This window comes from Hydra vulgaris, chromosome 02 (assembly GCF_038396675.1).
Source record: "Hydra vulgaris chromosome 02, alternate assembly HydraT2T_AEP".
In the NCBI taxonomy this organism is placed as follows: Eukaryota; Metazoa; Cnidaria; class Hydrozoa; order Anthoathecata; family Hydridae; genus Hydra; species Hydra vulgaris.
Window position 1 is genome coordinate 9159093 of NC_088921.1, and position 18865 is coordinate 9177957.

Consider the following 18865-nt stretch of genomic DNA (forward strand, 5'->3'; position numbering starts at 1 on the left):
AAAAAATTTAAAAGTTTGTTAGCAGTTTATAGCGGTGATAGAGAAATCAATCAGATGAAATAGAATTAGATGAAATTAATGACTAGATGAATTATATTTAAACGTTGACAACGTTGATGAAAATCTATAATTAGATATAGATGTAGAAGAATGAAGTTCGAAATTGTATAATCTGTATAATATAACTTTATATTTTTTTGTCTACTTTATAAATTTATCAAATATATAAATAATATTAAATAAAATATTAAAACTTTTTTTTTCTTCTTAATATTTTGTCGTTTAAAAATATTACAGTAACTACATATATTTCACAATTTTTACATAATTGATGACAGGACCTTAAGAAAGATTCAGGATGATCTTGTCATGAAGCCCTTTACAACATATGGTTAACTTTTAATTAAATTACAATGTCTGTTGTGAAATAATAATAAACCTTTTTGCAAAAATATTTAAAAACCAAGATAAAATCTTAAAAAACCTAGATAAAATGTTAAACGAAATAATATACAAAATAAAACAACAACAACAAAAAAAATCAATTAAAAATAAATCAAGATATTTTCAATTAAAAATATATTTTTTTTAAGTTTTTGTTTGAATGAAGCAAAAATCAGTTGGGAAGAAAAATTAAATTTTCGGTAAGACTATTACTTTCCAAAGATAAGAACCTCGGTAAGAAACAAAAAACTGGTCTTTGCTTTTACGGCAAGAAGGGCCAATAAGATTGTTATTAATTCGAAAATTATATTTATTTAAGGTCTCAAATAAAGTTTTCCCCCACCCCAGAATGAGGGTGTTGAAAGGTCTTTATGATCATAACTTTCAGAAAAAAAAAGATTATTCAATGAAAGTTAAAATTTGTCAATGAATTTAAATTTGTAAAAATTAAATTCATTGACAAAAAAGTTAAAATTTGTCAATGAATTTAAATTTTTCGTATGTTACAGTCCGACTGCACAGTCGGACTGTAACATACGAAAGGATGGCCAAAAATATTTTTCTAATTTTTTTAAAACTTTAATAAAATGTATGTAGCTAAGTATGAATATTCAAAATTTCACTTAACTTTAATCTATAGTTTCCAAGAAACTTAACTTTGTAGCATTAGCGCAAATAAGATTTTTCCCGGGGATGGGTTTTGAGATCAAACACCAAATCGCTGTCATCATCTGATGTGTCATCATTATTTTTGCCATTGCTTGTATTAACGTCTACTTTTTTTTTTTTTTTTTATTATTCTTTTTATTACATTTTAAATAAGCAATTCGTTACAATATTTAAAATACAAATATAAATATATATATGTATATATATATGTATATATATATATATATATATATATATATATATATATATATATATATATATATATATATATATATATATATATATATATATATATATATATATATATATATATATATATATATATATATATATATATATATATATATATATATATATATATATATATATATATATATATATATATATATATATATATACAGCGGTGGCCAAAAATTAAAAACCACTCATTTTTCAGTTGGTTTCTTCATCTTTAAATTAAAATTAAGTAGATTCTAAATGACATATTAATTTTTTTTTTTTTAATATCTTGTTAATTAAAACATACGGATTAAAGTGGTATAATTTTTTTAATCTAATTCTAATTAAATAGTGTTTAACTTATTAAAAAACTGATGAGTACTTATAAATCTTCTTTAAATAAATTGGACAAAATTTAACGACCACTTTCAAATCTTTAATTTGCACTTATTAAAAATAATAATCCATTATTTTTTTTAACTGTCCTTATTGTTTATTACGTTGGCTATATAATAAAATGTCGAAGCCTGAGTTTCGATATCAAATAAACATTTATTTTTTGAATTGCAATAAGGATATAAAAGTATTGCAAAAATGCGTGCAAAGATCGAAGAAAAAGACAGATACGCGGCTCTTGTATTAAAAGAAGAAGGCTATAGCATCAGACAAATAGCAGAAAAGCTCGGAAGGTCTCACTCTTGCATTATTAACATAATTCAACGATACAAAGAGACCCGGTCAATTAATGATCGTCAAAGGACTGGACCCAATAAAATTTCAAATGACCGTGATGTTCGCACGTTAGTGAGATTAATGAAAGAAAACAGACAAGCATCATTTACAGACTTGTCTACGAAATGGTGCAAACTACATAAAAATTGGTCAACAGATCAGTGGAGCGGTGTGGTCTTTAGTGATGAAATGAACGTTGAGGTAGACAACAGAAAAAGTCGCATAATGTTGCGTAGACTTCCAAGCGAACGGTTCGATGAATCATGCATTTTGAAACGAACAAAACAAGGCAGTGGTTCAATAGGCATTTGGGCCTGTATGAGTGCCTGTGGAGTTGGCGTTTTTCATTTATTCGATGGTAGACTCAACAAAAAAAGGTACATCGAAATTTTGGAAAACTCGCTTATTCCTAGAATTGATTTATGGCAGTTGCAAGATGGATTTATTTTCCAGCAAGATAATGCGCCGTGCATAAAGCGCATGTTGTTAGCGATTGGTTCAATTCTAATAAAATTCAAGTGCTCTCCATGGCCTGCCAATAGTCCAGACTTGAATCCAATAGAGAATTTATGGTCGTGGCTTGATAACAAGCTTAGTAAAGAACAACTTTACAATTTGGAAGATTTGAAATCTTCTATCTCTCATCATTTGAAAAATGTGCCTGATGAAGTAATCAAAACTTTAATGAATTCAATGCCAGAACGCGTACAAGAGTGTTTGAAAACAAATGGAGGAACAACAGGTTTCTAATTTATTTTTTTATTGCTTTTTGAAATATTTATGAAACTGGTCTTAAAATTTTGTCCAATTTTTTTTCCCATTTATATAATTTTTACTAGTCAGTTTTTTAATTTGTTAACATTATTTTTAAAAAAAAATTATAAATTCTTTTTTAATAAATATAAAATATAATAAAAATTCTTTCTAAAAATGTTTTTCTTTTTTTGATACCTTTTTCCAAAATAAAATTATACTAAGGTTAAAAATAAATTTTGAAAAAAAATGAGTGGTCTTTTGGCCACCGCTGTATATATATATATATATATATATATATATATATATATATATATATATATATATATATATATATATATATATATATATATTTAAACAACTTTAAAAAGTATTCTACACAATAGAGTGCTCAATGTTCTTAAAAGAACAGAGCAATTATATATTAAAATACAATTTATAAGATATTTACAAGATAAAAGATAAGTTAACAAAGTAAGAAATTTAAAATATTCCGTTATAAATGCAAGATACATTAATAAATATTACAGTTAATAATGATACATATATAATTTTTATCAATTAAGGGTTAAATAGAGGGTAAAATGGATCACTAAAAAAATATCAAAAGTATATTGTTAAATCTTCGATTGTAAATATGAGTTCTTTTAGCTTTCGTTTATAAGAAAAGTAGTTACTTTGATGAATAATATCCTCTGTAATATTTTTTAAAACTATTTTATTCCACAAGAATGGTCCGCGATAATCAATACAAAATTTAAAAAGATTTGTTTTAAAAATGGGCTGCTTAATAAAATTATCATTGCGTAAAATATATTTATTTTTATTTTTGATGAATACAAATTATGTATTATAGTTATTTTATTTTTGATGAATACAAATTATGTAAAGAAATAGAGAATGAATTGGTTTTACATTTAAACATAAAACAAATAATATTAAAAGTGTTAAGCTCATATATATTAAAAACTTTCCTTTCAAATAATAGAGGCTTGGCATGAGTATAACGGTCTTTAAAATATAAAAGACGTGCTATATGCTTCTGTTGACAATAAAAAGGTTTAAGTTTATTTTTTCTTTGTACTACCTAAAGCAATGTTTGCAAAGCTTATGTGACAATGAATAAATGAGTCATATAATTGTACTAAAGTATGTTTATTTAAATCATTTCTTGCTTTGTACAATATTTCTATACTTTTTGAAATTTAACTTGATAAGTTTTTAATGTGATATTTCCATGAAAGATTTTCATGTATACAAGCACCTAGAAAGTTGGTTACTGTTACTTGTTTAGTTTGGATATTGTCAATAACAAGATGATGATGGTCTACTTCTTCTAGTACTAAAAGTTGTGTATCTTCTTTTGGAAGAATATAAGTTTTATTTTTTAGATCTCGCACATAAAGATTATTTACTTATAATTGGATCTGATGAGTTTATTGCACGTGTAAATACATCAAATAAGTTTTCTTCTCTTGAGCACTTGTTAGTTACGTAATTATGTTAGTTCCTGGATTTTTTTAGGATCCTTCTGCTCTTGGCTTGTCGATTCTCAATTCCAAATTTCTTAACATTAAAAAGTGCATGAGTTTTTTTGATTCAGCGTACATTTGTTTATATCCCTTAATTACGCGCCATATCTTTAATTCAATACGATAGGAACCCAACGGTGTAATGGTAACAGGCCATGTATAAGAGCATCTTTTTTTGCATTGAATTTTTTTCGGTTTTTTATATCACTCATCTCATTAGGTGTTGCTTCACAAAAAGGACAGCATTGCATAGATGACTTGTCTGTGATGAACGCCATAACTTTGCCTTCTATCATACTCAAGATAAATATAAAATCTACAAAACAAAATTGCCATTTCGCAAATTAACTTTAATAGGGTTCAAAAGTGATATTTCTTTTTCTATATCTTATTGATTTTAAGGTCTCATTTTTTTCTTTTGTAAGCTCCATGTAGATAGGTTGACAGAATCTTATAATTTGAGTGTAAGATTGAGCCACATTAAGTTTTTTGTGTTATTGAATAATGTTAGTTGTAATGGCGTTGTCGCTACTGTTATTAAATCTGAATCACTGTCATCGACGCAATCCATGCTTTGATGATATTTAGCGTTTCCAGAAATTTTATCTAGTCCCCAAGGAACTCAATAATATTGCAACCTTTATTGTTCTCTTTCAAATGCTTCAAAATTGTTGCTTGATTCAAATCAACTAATCTTTTGGCTGTGTTCTTCATGAGAGCCTTTAGTTCTACTTTGATAAACTTTTTTGTTGTAGTTAATAAATTTTTTGGTGGACCTTTTTTTTTTAATAGTCCTATAGCTTGGAAATCTAGCAGATGTTGTCATTTGTGTATCGTGATATGAACTTTTTGTGTGATTACAGTCGATGAAATAAACTTTATCATCTGACAACACGTCATTGTTATTTAACCTGTGTAATATTTGAATTGCTTTAGTTTGATGTTCTATAACATTTTTTAGAAGCTTAACCATAATATAGTTTTGATTATTGTATGCTGTAACTTTGCTGCAAGTAAAACTCGTTCAAATGAATCTGTTTTAATAACTTTTTTGATGAATGATTTTCTTATTTGATAAATTAGTATAATTAATAAGTATAGTATATTTAGTATAAATTAGTATAATGTTAGTTGTAATGGCGTTGTCGCTACTGTTATTAAACCTGAATCACTATCATCGACGCAATCCATGCTTTGATGATATTTAGCGTTTCCAGAAATTTTATCTAGTCCCCAAGGAACTAAATAATATTACAACCTTTATTGTTCTCTTTCAAATGCTTCAAAATTATTGCTTGATTCAAATCAACTAATCTTTTGGCTGTGTTCTTCATGAGAGCCTTTAATTCTACTTTGATAAACCTTTTTGTTGTAGTTATTAAATCTTTTGGTGGACCTTTTTTTTTAATAGTCCTATAGCTTGGAAATCTATCAGGTGCTGTCATTTGTGTATCGTGATATGAACTTTTTGTGTGATTACAGTCGATGAAATAAACTTTATCATCTGACAACACGTCATTGTTATTTAATCTGTGTAATATTTGAATTGCTTCAGTTTGATGTTCTATAACATTTTTTAGAAGCTTAACCATGATATAGTTTTGATTATTGAATGCTGTACTTGTATGCTATAACTTGCTGCAAATAAAACTCGTTCAATTGAATCTTTTTTAATAACTTTTTTGATGAACGTTCCGCTTTTTTATTATTTGATAAATTAGTAAATTTTTCGATTGGAAAAGTTGGACTACCTATTCATTTTTATGGTTTTCAAATCTAGCATTAAGTTTATTTGCTTTTTCCCACTTTTCTATATATCTGATATACAAAACTTTCAATAAATTTAAAAGTTTTAGGTAGGACCACCATATGAAATTTTGGAAAAATCAGGACATCATGTCTTTTTTAACCTGTCAAATCAGGACAAATATAAATAAGCAGAAAGTCTAAATCAGGACAAAAGCTCGTCACACTAAAAGTGAAAATGACAAAAAATACAACATTAAAAACCAGCATTATTTTACATTTTTGTAATGACTGCAAGAATTATTTTTTTTCTTTGCTTTTAAACCAGTCATATTTTTCACTAGAGTGTACTTTTTTCAGGAACAACTGGTCATTTTTTATCTTTTCATAGAACTGTGAGCAATTGAAATCAATATTTTACTTACAAAAAATGATATTTTTTTCTTTTTTGTTATGGTTTTTTAAAATCAGGATATTTTGGCACCTGATCAGGACAGTCAGGACAGGCCCTTCAAATCATGATAGTCCTTATGAAAATCAGGACTATGGTAGCCCTTCAAATCAGGATAGTCCTTATGAAAATCAGGACTATGGTAGCCCTAGTTTTATGGTATTACATTCACGATTACTTACTACTGAAGAAATATACTCAAAAGCCTTTTAAGAATTTTTTATGACGGTATTAGAGCGACTAAAATGCTTGATAATTTCCCTCCCGGATAAAATTGAGCATATTTCATCGCATCTAGTAGTATTTGTTTTGGATTCCATTTTTTAAAGTATTTTTTTACGACAGGAATGGGTGGTTTTTCATTTTGGTTTTTTTTCAGTAACAACAACAAAAAATTAAGCTGTTTTTATCTTTAATAAATCAAAGTCTTATTTTTACAAAAGGTTACTTTAATTGATATTGGATAACGACCAACAAATTACCCTCAAAAATTGCAGTTTAAAAACCGCTTAATTACAATAAATTAAGAGTTATTATAATCACAAACCACATAGTCGTAATCAAACCTTCTATAGCATTCCGCAATAAAATTACAGAATAGTATTTAGTTATAATGCTACATTCCGTAATAAATGAATGTATTAAACAAGAACGCATTGCAAAAAATCGCAATAATCGGAGCATGGGAACAAAATACTCTTAAAAGATTTACCCCTAGCCCAAATGCGAGGGCAATGAGTTAATAAAATATTTTAATTTATTATCTTATACTAAATTCAAATTATTCGATTTCAAATTTCTTAAAACTATCTATATATTATATTGTTCATATTTTATGACAATTCTGGATCCATCACTTATTAAAGATGCAGAAAAGAAATATTGTAAAAAGACCTTGCGTCACTAAAAAACAATTATTTCAAAAAAGGGCAAGAAGGTGCGGCATTACATTTTTCATTAAATTTTTCTTGAGCAAATTTGGCATCAACAAATGCTGAGACCACCTCATAAAGAATTGTAAATCAGTTTTCCTGCTCTACTAAAATTAAAGTACCCTATTATTTTGCAATATTTTTTCATATTTTGGACAAACTTTCACGACTGAATTCGTAATACTTTTTTTAAGAGCCGTTTTTTCTAAGAATCAGGCAAATTCCTGAAACTGTGGAAGTGACCTCCTCCAAATTGCTTGAATTTTTTATATATTGATCAGAATATAGAGAAAACCTGTTGGGGAAAAAAAAAATTTTCAAAAATGTTTCGTTCACTCGGAATCTGGGCTTAAATTTTTGAGATTTTTTTAAAAATTTTTAGAAATTTAGTTTTTGCCACCTTTGAACCCATTTTTTTGGCAAGGCAAAAAGTTGCACATAGCTTTTGTAGTTAATATCAGACGTAACCCAAAAGCTCTCTCCAAAAAATATAAAAAAGTTGCGTGACACTGTGCGGTTGGCTAATTATCATAGTTCAAAAGTACAAAATCAATCACTTTTGTCAATTTTTAATCGGAGTTAATTCTAGCGGCGAAGTGTTGCACACAATTTTTCTTTTAGGATTTGAAATTATCAAAGGTATTGAGTCTAAAAATGCAAAGAAAGTTATGTGATACCTAAGGCCTATTAATATATTAAGGCTTGAAATTGGAAAAAAATGTTTTAGTATACTTACAAAATGAACCATTACGGCAGAGGCGCTTAGTTTTGTAAAAATGTAAACATACCCAACTGTCAATACAAAAAAGTCCTAACATAATAATAAAAAAAATTCGTGTGATTTTGTCACACGCATGATATAACATGAATTAAAAACTGAACAAAAATCTAACATCAAGATAACTATATTGCTAATTAAATAAAACATAAATCAAACATTTAAATGTTTTTCCATTTAAAAATTAGTTTTTCATTTATTAATAGAGTCATTTACACACATTATCCACCACATCACACATAATTTCTACTCTGCTGCAGTAAGTTTCTCTAAGAATAATGATATGACTGTATTATAGTCTTCTTCGGATAATGAATAATCGCCACAACCACTGATTAGAAAAGGAGCATTTACTAAACAGATAATTTTATCAGTTTGGTTATTTATCTCCTCGGTAGTAACTGGCCAGCGAAAAGTATTCTTCTCTTGCCCGTTAATCATACAATTAACTCTGATCCCAGTTATAGATACCTAAAAGTATTAGCGCAACATTTAAAATAATATAATAAAGAGTTTATGATTTGTTTAATTTTGCTTACATTCAATAAAACTTGTAAAGTCTTATATAATGTCATTCTGAAATTATTTTTACATTTTATTTATATTCCTTTTATTTTAGAGCACTGTTTTGTAAAACAAAATAAAAACTTAAAACTAATATATACTTTGAAAAATATTACCTCCACAATATATCCAATATTCCATTGTTTTTCATATGCAACAGCAACCCAATCATTCACTTTCCATACAAGAGAAATTTCTTTTGCAAGATTGGCGATGTCTTCCTCATATTTATTATCATCTTCATTGTCTCCTGCCAGATTAAAGTCATCATTTTCGCCATAAACTTCTTTGTTATTGTTAACCTGACTATTTTCATTATTTTCTGTTGTCGGTTCTACCAGCTTACCTTTTCTTTTCAGGTTACTAAATCTATAACAATATCAATTGTACATATTTTTAAACATATGTAAACAAACACACAAAATTATAACTTTCACCTAAATTTTAATTTCATATTTGTAAAAGAACTATTTAACAGTCAGAAACATAATCTAATTTGCAAAAGTTTTGATAGCAACAATGCTTACCTTGAAAATAAAGATCTTATCTGTTGGCTAGTTACATATTGATCAGGCGGAAGTTCTCTCCTCAGCTGCATGTGAACCTGCTCAGGGCTCATTTTATTACCTGATTCTTCTCCACGAATAAAGTATTTATACAAAAGTTCTTTCTGCTGATTTGAAAATCTAAAAGAACTTCGAACTGGTAATGCCCAACCTTGCAATAGAAAAATGTTCATGCAATGTGGTTTGTCTTTTACGGAAGCACTGTTAGAGGATGAAGAAATTGGCATATTTAGTTGTGAAGTAATTTTCATCTTATGAACAAACGAGTTGCGAACTTTATCCAATGATGTTAATGATTTCGGAACTGTATGAAGACCGGATAGCATGTGTTCTTCTAACTCAGCATCGCTTTCAAATGATAAAGTACAACTCATTTCAGTGCAAAATCTTAATGAATATAATTGCCTGTCACTTCTTTTCTGTTTTTCCTTAAGTGACTTGTTACGCTTAATTGAATTATCTGTTTTGCTATATGGCAACAACAACTTAATCGAGGGTTGAATTTTAAGATTTCCATACTCTTGTTCAATTCCCTCACCGATATTGAAATAACGCCACATCTTCATACTTTTTTCACCAAACTCAAATGAGTGATAGTTGCTAATATTCTTAATCTTTGGTCCAGTAACTACAGTTTTATCATTGCTAATTTGAGCAACTGCTACTTTTGCATCTTTAGCGCCAAAACTATAATGCATAGCCTTGTGTATATCTTCAGCAGTCAAAAGATTATTACCAGAGTCAACGTAACTCCTTAAAATTGTCTTTACAACTGCACTCTCCCTGTCACATTGATCTTTTCCACAACAGGGTTCATTATAATCATATCTCAGCAACTTTATATCTCTCTCTTTGCATACATTGTAGATTGCTTCAGCTGAAAGATTTCCCTGATAGCAGCCGGCATTATCAGATTTGGTAAACATTTTCTTGATATGCGGTTGATCAATTCTGAATTGGTCTAAAACTGCAGTGGCTAACGAAACAACATCACCTATTCCCTGATCACACCTATACGTTGAAGTAAAGTAAACACGTTTGAATAACTTTCCTGCTATTTTTATGAAGAATATATCCACATGTAAACTCATTCCTTTCTTGCCAAAATACTCTCTTTGGCCCTCTCTGTATCGAACCGGAAGAATTTTTTGACAAAAATCTTTAAGCCAGAAAGCAGTTTCATCGTTTAATTGCTTAAAAGCTTCGATTTTTGCCTTTTTCTGTTGAGAATCTCTCATCAGGTGTTTTATGTAGTTGAATACATCCTTTACAGCAATTTCCAAATCATAAATAGAATCAACATCGTCAGAATTTTGAATTGTTAGTTCTTTGATCATCTCGATAGCTTTGCACAAATCATAGCAATCGGCACATACCACTTCTGATATCTCTGTGTTGGATTGAAGATTTTTTTCAGATGGATCTGATAAGGCATGTTTTGAGCTATGAGAAGAAATGTTTGAGTCATTGACACTACAATTGGTTTGATAACTTGTTTTCAAATACCTTTTTCCTTTTTCAAGGGCAGCTTCGAGAGATTTAGAACTAAATCTTTGTGCCAATTTTTGTAATGTTTGAAAACCATTCATGCCTGAAGCAGTAACATCATCTAATCCAGCTAAGCTTTTTCGACTTGAAGGTTTTATTGCATGCAATACTTTCCACAAACTTGAATCAGATAATGGTATATAATTGTTTTCGCTACAACTTTTTCGATAGAACATGATAGCGTGGCTATATTTTGTCGTCAGTATTGCATACACTATCTTTTGTTCTTCACCGCTGTCGTATTTTAATTTGGTTATTCCATAAGCAACATCATGCAAAATACCGCTTGTAAATATAAAGTCTAAGAAATGTTCACACTTTGTTTGATCAAGACTAGATCGGACGAATACTTTCTTCTCTGGAAATGCCAACCCTTTATACGATGTTTGGTACACTCAAATGTGTTCATTATAAACTTTTTGGTATACTTGGTATGGTCTAATAATGAGAGGATAACTAACTTTCCCATGGAATCACTTTGCTTATATACTTTCTGAGCACGAATAATTTCAATTGGGAGAGGGCTATTTATTTCATCAACATTTTTACTGTTAAGAAAATCTATAAGTATTTCCTCTTGTCCAGGAGCAACAGCTTCCGCAAATTTTTTCTTTAATAAGTTTTCTAGGCGAACATACTTGCGTTTTAACTTATCTTTAGTAGTATCTTCCAGATATTCGAACTTCCTTTTTAATCTAAATTTTATTGGACTTGCATTAAGATCCTCAGTTACACTCTCACGGCTTCTTAGAGATTCGTCCAAAATCTCCTGTGAAACATTAATTTCACCGGGATCAAATTCTTCATCTGGAGTAGCAGGTGTCATATATGTTTGTTCTTGTTGTGTTTGTGTTTCTGTACATAAATTCGTGTTTTCGTTGACTCTAGATAAAGCAGTTTCTTGCTTTAAATGGGTAAAACACAGCATTGCACCAACTGAAAATACTTCATTGTATCGCTTTGACATTGATATGACGACATGTATTGGTGACGCCCTTAAAGCGGGAGATTTTTTTCCTTTTATATTTAGATGGTGAGGATGAAAGCATGTTTTTGGAGGACTCCATGCAATACCAAACGTGTACCGGTGAAAAGCACATATTTGTTCATCCTTTTCAAGATTTCTTTTAAGTCTATTTGCAATAAGTCCATTTTCTTCCCAAATATTATTATCGTTTAATCGCATGACCTAAAAACAATTTTTTAAACAATTATTAAGTGTGTCATTTAAAGCATTGTTTATAATCTGACTCTTCACGAAAAATGTTTACAAGTTTGAAATACATTGTTGTTATTATTAAAATACAATATTGCAAGAGTGTGATTAATTTAGTGATTATTTATTAAAAGAGTGAGGAATTAATTAAAAGAGCTATTTTTTTTTGTTTAAAGAACTTTGTCTCAAAATCTTATTGCAGAGAAGTTATAAAGTATGTAATTATAAAAATTATATTACAGTCTGCGTAAATTTAAAATACATAATTACCTTTAAGTTGATGAGGTGTTTCTTAACATCAACATCTCCCAGCTGATGAATGTAGAACATTTTGTTTATAATTTTATGTTTTTTGAATGATCCACAATTTCCTTTTGAAAAGCAACAACAGTTTTCATAAAAATATTTGTTTTGTTTCATACTCAACTAAAAACAAGTTCTATTTATGCAGTACCTATTTCTCAATAGCAATGATAAAATATCTACTCTATTTATGCAAATTTTAAAGATCGTTAAAATAAAGTTAAGACATTTTTATGGTAAAGTAAACAACCGCCCACTAACTTGTTTCTCCACAATCGTGATATCAGCGATTCTTCTTCCATTCGATCACCACAAGTTATTTGGTTATGACGTAAATTTAAATAATTCACTTCTGATCATGTATTGTTTTTTATTATTATTTATTTCAATTGTTATGATTTCTATATCATAGTCAGAAACGCTTAAATTTTTTCTTAACATTACGTGCAATGTTTTGTGTAATGCTAAATGCTAATTTTGGATGATAGAAATTTTATTGTGAGCGAAAACCTCATCTGTGTGTCCAAAAAAATATCTCTTCGTACTTATTCATTTTTAACAATTTGTACCTTTATTTTTAACTTAATATCTAAAGATCACACGAATTTTTTTTATTATTATGTTAGGACCTTTTTGTATTGACAGTTGGATATGTTTACATTTTTACAAAACTAAGCGCCTCTGCCGTAATGGTTCATTTTGTAAGTATACTAAAACATTTTTTTCCAATTTCAAGCCTTAATATATTAATAGGCCTTAGGTATCACATAACTTTCTTTGCATTTTTAGACTCAATACCTTTGATAATTTCAAATCCTAAAAGAAAAATTGTGTGCAACACTTCGCCGCTAGAATTAACTCCGATTAAAAATTGACAAAAGTGATTGATTTTGTACTTTTGAACTATGATAATTAGCCAACCGCACAGTGTCACGCAACTTTTTTATATTTTTTGGAGAGAGCTTTTGGGTTACGTCTGATATTAACTACAAAAGCTATGTGCAACTTTTTGCCTTGCCAAAAAAATGGGTTCAAAGGTGGCAAAAACTAAATTTCTAAAAATTTTTAAAAAAATCTCAAAAATTTAAGCCCAGATTCCGAGTGAACGAAACATTTTTGAAAATTTTTTTTTTCCCCAACAGGTTTTCTCTATATTCTGATCAATATATAAAAAATTCAAGCAATTTGGAGGAGGTCACTTCCATTGACTGCCTGATTCTTACAAAAAATGACTCTTAACTTAAATTATCTAAAACTAGCCTCAATGACCTTCTAATCAATGTGTAAATGTCTGAGAAAATATAAAAATTATTTATATATAAATCGGTCGGAACATTACCCACAAAACTCCTCTTGGATGACCGTTTTGACAAAAAAATTTCACTTTGTAACTAAATATCTCGTTCTTGATATATTTTAAAAATTTGATATTTTCACATTTTCATCTTGAATATCTTAGCAAATAAACTCACCACATAAAAAATCGTAAAAAGTATAAAAAATTTCTATTTTGGCCACCCAACGTTCCACTGCGCACTGAGCAGTGGTTTTAATTGCTTTTTAAATAAAAACAAAACATAGTTAAACTTTTTAATATTTTAACAATAGGGGAGAGTGGGTAATGGCGAACGCGGGGTAACTTCGAACATGGTAAAAATAGCATTAAAGAAAAATAAACTTGACAAATTCTTTTTACCTGCTGAGAGGGAATCCTCAGTTCCAGACGTGCAGTAGTGCAATGAAGCTACAATTGTTGTTAACTATAATTTGATTTTAACTTTTTCCAATAATTTTATGCAACTTTTTTTGAGTAACATTCTGTTGCAGCTTCCGTGGATATAAAACCACTCCATTTTGTCGTTGTTGTTGCATAGTTTAGTTTTTGTACTAAGTTATTTCAATTAGCATATTATTCGTTATTACACAACGGTGTTTGTGATTGTCCCCCGGTGTGTTTGGAATTACCCCATGTACGTAGGGTAATTCCGAACACCAATGGTTTTAATTTTGCCATAAATTTTTATTTTATAATAAGATTTATAAAAAGTTGCTTTTGAGGATTTGGTGACTGAATAGTTAAACTAATTGATTAGCAATAAATGTGATCAATTTTGTCTAACTGGTGTCTTTAATTAACAATCCCGCTTAGGTCTTTGCCATTACCCCACTCTCCCCTACTGAATATCTTTCTTTAAATTCAAAAAAATTAAATTCAAAAACAATTGTAATTTTATTGTTTAAAGGTTTGAGTAAATAAAATTGAAAAATAAATATTTTTTTTTGTTGTTGCATAAAACAAAGAAGTATTGTTTCAATAAAAAGTGGCTTAAAATTTGAACTTTTATTTATATGTTTGTTAATAACGAATCATTTTATTTGAAAAATTAGTTCTAATTGTCAGATAGGTATTTTTTTACTTAATGTTATTTTGTTGAGATTACTTAAAGTGCTCATATTACCAAATGGTCTGAGTTATATAAGCATTTTTGGTACTTTTTTAAAACCTCTGTATTTTTAAGAAAAAAATTCGGGTACCCAAAAATATATGTAGACGATGAGTAGGGATCCCTAAAATTTGTTTATTCGCAAAAATATTGAAATCATCATAATTATTTTTTTAAAAACTTCAATTTTCGCTTAAGGTGCTCATAATGCCCTATGTTGTCATATGCGCAGATGTATCGAAAATAGTTTAACAAAAAGTTAACAATATCAACGATCAAACAATCTCAGATTTTGAAAAACAATTATAATAACAAAATTTTGACGAAAAGTCTATTACTATTAAAAAAGTCTGTTTTTAATTTTTTCCGAAAAATCTTCATCTGGTAACTCTAAGTTTACTAAGTTTAAGTTGTTCTGTTATTTAATGTGATGTTAGCGGGCATCCATAACGTACGCACGCAGTAAAATCACTGATTTAGAAATCCCTTACCACTGCATCTTTTTAACCCCCTCTTCCTCTGCGTACTCACGTATTATTAATTACAAAATAACGTCTTTTTAAACCCGACGCAAAAGTTTTTTGAAACATTAAAAACAAAAATTTTAATCAATTCCACGTTTCATTAGTTAAATTTATTTGACGCGGTCCGCACACTTATGTTTACAATGTAGGAAAAAAAAAAAAAAAATGGTAGCTTCTCAGTTTGATAAAAAATTAAAAACAATTGTTCTACATCCTAATATTTATACTTTTTCTGGCTAGATTTTTAAAACGCTTCAATTGATTTGTTTTTCTGCTTTATGCTTTATAAAAATTTTAAATCAAAAGATTCTAATGGTCTACTCAAAATACTCTCGTTTACCAAGATCAAAAAGTGTTCAAAAAACCTAACTAAAGTTGTTTAAAACAATTTTATAAATGAGATAAAATACAAACATTTTGTCAGACATTATTATTCCAGTTAAACAATATGGAAAAAGATTAGCTAAAATAAAAATTGAATCAATCATAAAAACAAAGTGATATGCTGAAACAAAAATACAATTCAGCAAAAAGAAAATTATAGTTATAAAAATTATAAAAGGAACCCTTCATATATACAAGTTAAAAATAAAATTTTCAAAATATTTAAATTGCTTTTATCTCGAAAAAATTACAATGGGAACAAACTTTAAGTTTTTTATAAATTTTCTTAATGGTTTTAACATAACAAAACCAAATTGCAAATTTGATTTTTAACATAGCGAAATTAGTTTGCAAAACTTGATTTCAAGATAATTTCAGTTTTTCATTTTCTTCCAACCATGTAATGAATTTTCTGTTTCTTCAACAATGACTAATAAAGTATTATTTGTTAAATTTAAAAACGTTTGATGTATTGGTCTCTAGCAGGTATGAATAAAAAACATAAAGTTTTGTATCCGCACACTCAATCTGTAGCTGGCATTGAACATAACATTGAGGGAAATTTTCTACTTGTTGTTCATGGCCCAACGCAATCAACACAGCTTTGAGTTTTCTAGTCTAACAAACTTCAATCAGGGTTACGTATCTTTATCAGGGGTACAACTATATTTATTGTTCATTAGGTTAATAAAGTATACGCATTTTTCAACTTCAGCTTTAGAAAGAAGTTTTAAAATAATTTACCTTTTTGAATATTTTCTAAATGGCCTTGGCCTGGTGTAGAAGCCTGGTTTTATATTTAAAAACAATCCAATATAATATAAAACTTTAAAAGTTTCCCAAAAAAAACCAAGTAAATTAGAAAGTCAACAGCTGTACAGTTGGCAGTCAGCTGTAATTTTATGTTTTCTAAAATCATGCCACTATTTTGTGTTTTGTTCTAAGTTTATTGACCTTAGTAACCGCATGGCTCGTTTTGGAGCCATGCGGTTACTAAGATCAATATTTACAATACCAGTGTCAAAACGCTCTCTATTAATGAGAAATATGCCTTTTAAACCGCTACAAGTGCTTTGTACATGAGTATTTTCAGTGTTATTTAAAATGATATTAGTGACACTTTTGGTATTATTTTTAAAAGTGTAATTTTTCTTAAAATATCACTATTATTTGAATCTTCTGTGAGTTTATTGATATAGAGGTCAATGTTTTCAAATTTAGTGTTATCTATGTGAAGTATAATTAAATCAAATAATTAGGTATTAAAACAAATACAATCTGATAAAACAAAGGCAGTTCTTTGTAACTATTTATAATGTAAATGTTGACAGACAGATGATTTGCGTTTAAATTTTAATTTAATTTGTACAAAATAAACACGTTACAGATAAAGAGCCACTTTTTTAAAGTGCTATTTCAATTTTAAAACAATTAATGATACATCTTTTTAAAAATAGTTTAGTTCTGGATCTGCTGATATAGCAATTATGTCATCTCTTTTTTTATTATTATTTAAGGACTCTGTTAGTTTTAAAAAATGGTTACACTTTGTAACTGTTCTGTGCAAGATAGAGTGAATCTTTTCTTTTATAGTTTTCATTGCAGTAAGTATTTTATCATTATTGTGTTTTAAAAAACACAAAAGTGAAAGTAAGCGAAAGTACACAACTTACTTGAACTAACAGGACAACTGCAATGTTCTATTTCAGGATTAAATCAATCAAAAAGTAAGACAACTAATCTCAAGTAGGGACTATATAATTTTATACTCTTAGATTTAATGATTTAATTTTTACTTCGTAGCATTCTTTATGCTTTTTCAGGAAGTCCTTCCTTTTTATGGTCACAATATCTGTAAATGACATCTTCACTAATTTTCTTATCGTAAAATATCTTGTTTAATGACCATTCAGCTTTAATTTTAGGTATTTTAAGTGAGACTGCATTGAAAATACAGGTTTGCTATTCAATAACAATATTTAATAGCCTATTAAGCTTTAGTTTAATTTTTAGCTTTAATTAACATAAATACATTTGCGTTTTGTTTCGCAATTCCTCGAAAGTACCAAATCATTTACAGTATCATTTACGTTTTTAATCATAATGAATTAGGAACTAATAGCAGCAGCAACGGTATTGTTTAGTTATTTTTTTTTAATAACAAATTTTTACCATCTTTACTTTTTTCCCTACATCAAACTAATTTCGAGACCAGGCCTCTGAAATGAATTTGGCTAATAAAACATTTTGTTACATAACATAATAATGATTTTTCTTTAACTCGTGAATTTTGATGCTTTCGTTAAAAAAAAAAAAATCAAGTTTGAGGAGAAATAAAAAAACAAGCGCCGGTAAACCGCCCTTAGTACGCGCTAGTACGTTTTTGAGTAACCCCACCTCCCCCCATAAACTGTACCATGGAAATTTCATACAAATTCTATTAGAAATAAATACTCAAAAATCTTTTCTATGCTAAATACAGAGTGACTATTGGTAATACAAAGTCTTTAAAAAGTATACTTTTTATTTTTATTATGCTATAAATAGTGACCATTTTTTAATACTAAATCTTATATAACATGAAATATATACTTTTTATTTATTAATGGTTGTCTTACCTACTGCAATATTGCTTGAGAAACTACTTATTTCAGTTAACTAAAGAAATCAAAAAAATAAACAGTAAACAAAAAATGTCCCCAGGATTTTATTTGGTGTTTACAAAATGGTTAATTACGAATCTCTTTTTAGGAAACTTAATGCCCTTAATGTTTATAATCTTAATATACACCAAGTTTTACTATTCATGATTAAAACAAAACATGGTACATCTTTATTTAACTCTTAGAAAAATTTTTATAATTTATTTAGTTAAGAAACAGTTTTCTTCAATTAACATGTTTAATTTAATTTTATTACAAAAGAAACTTTTTTAAGATGTTAACATTTTAAAATTATTATCTAATTATTAATTTACAATTAAGTAAACAACGTTATTTGTAACTTAAATGAAACTTTTATTTCCGAACAAAAGAACTTCGAATAAAAATTCTACAAAAC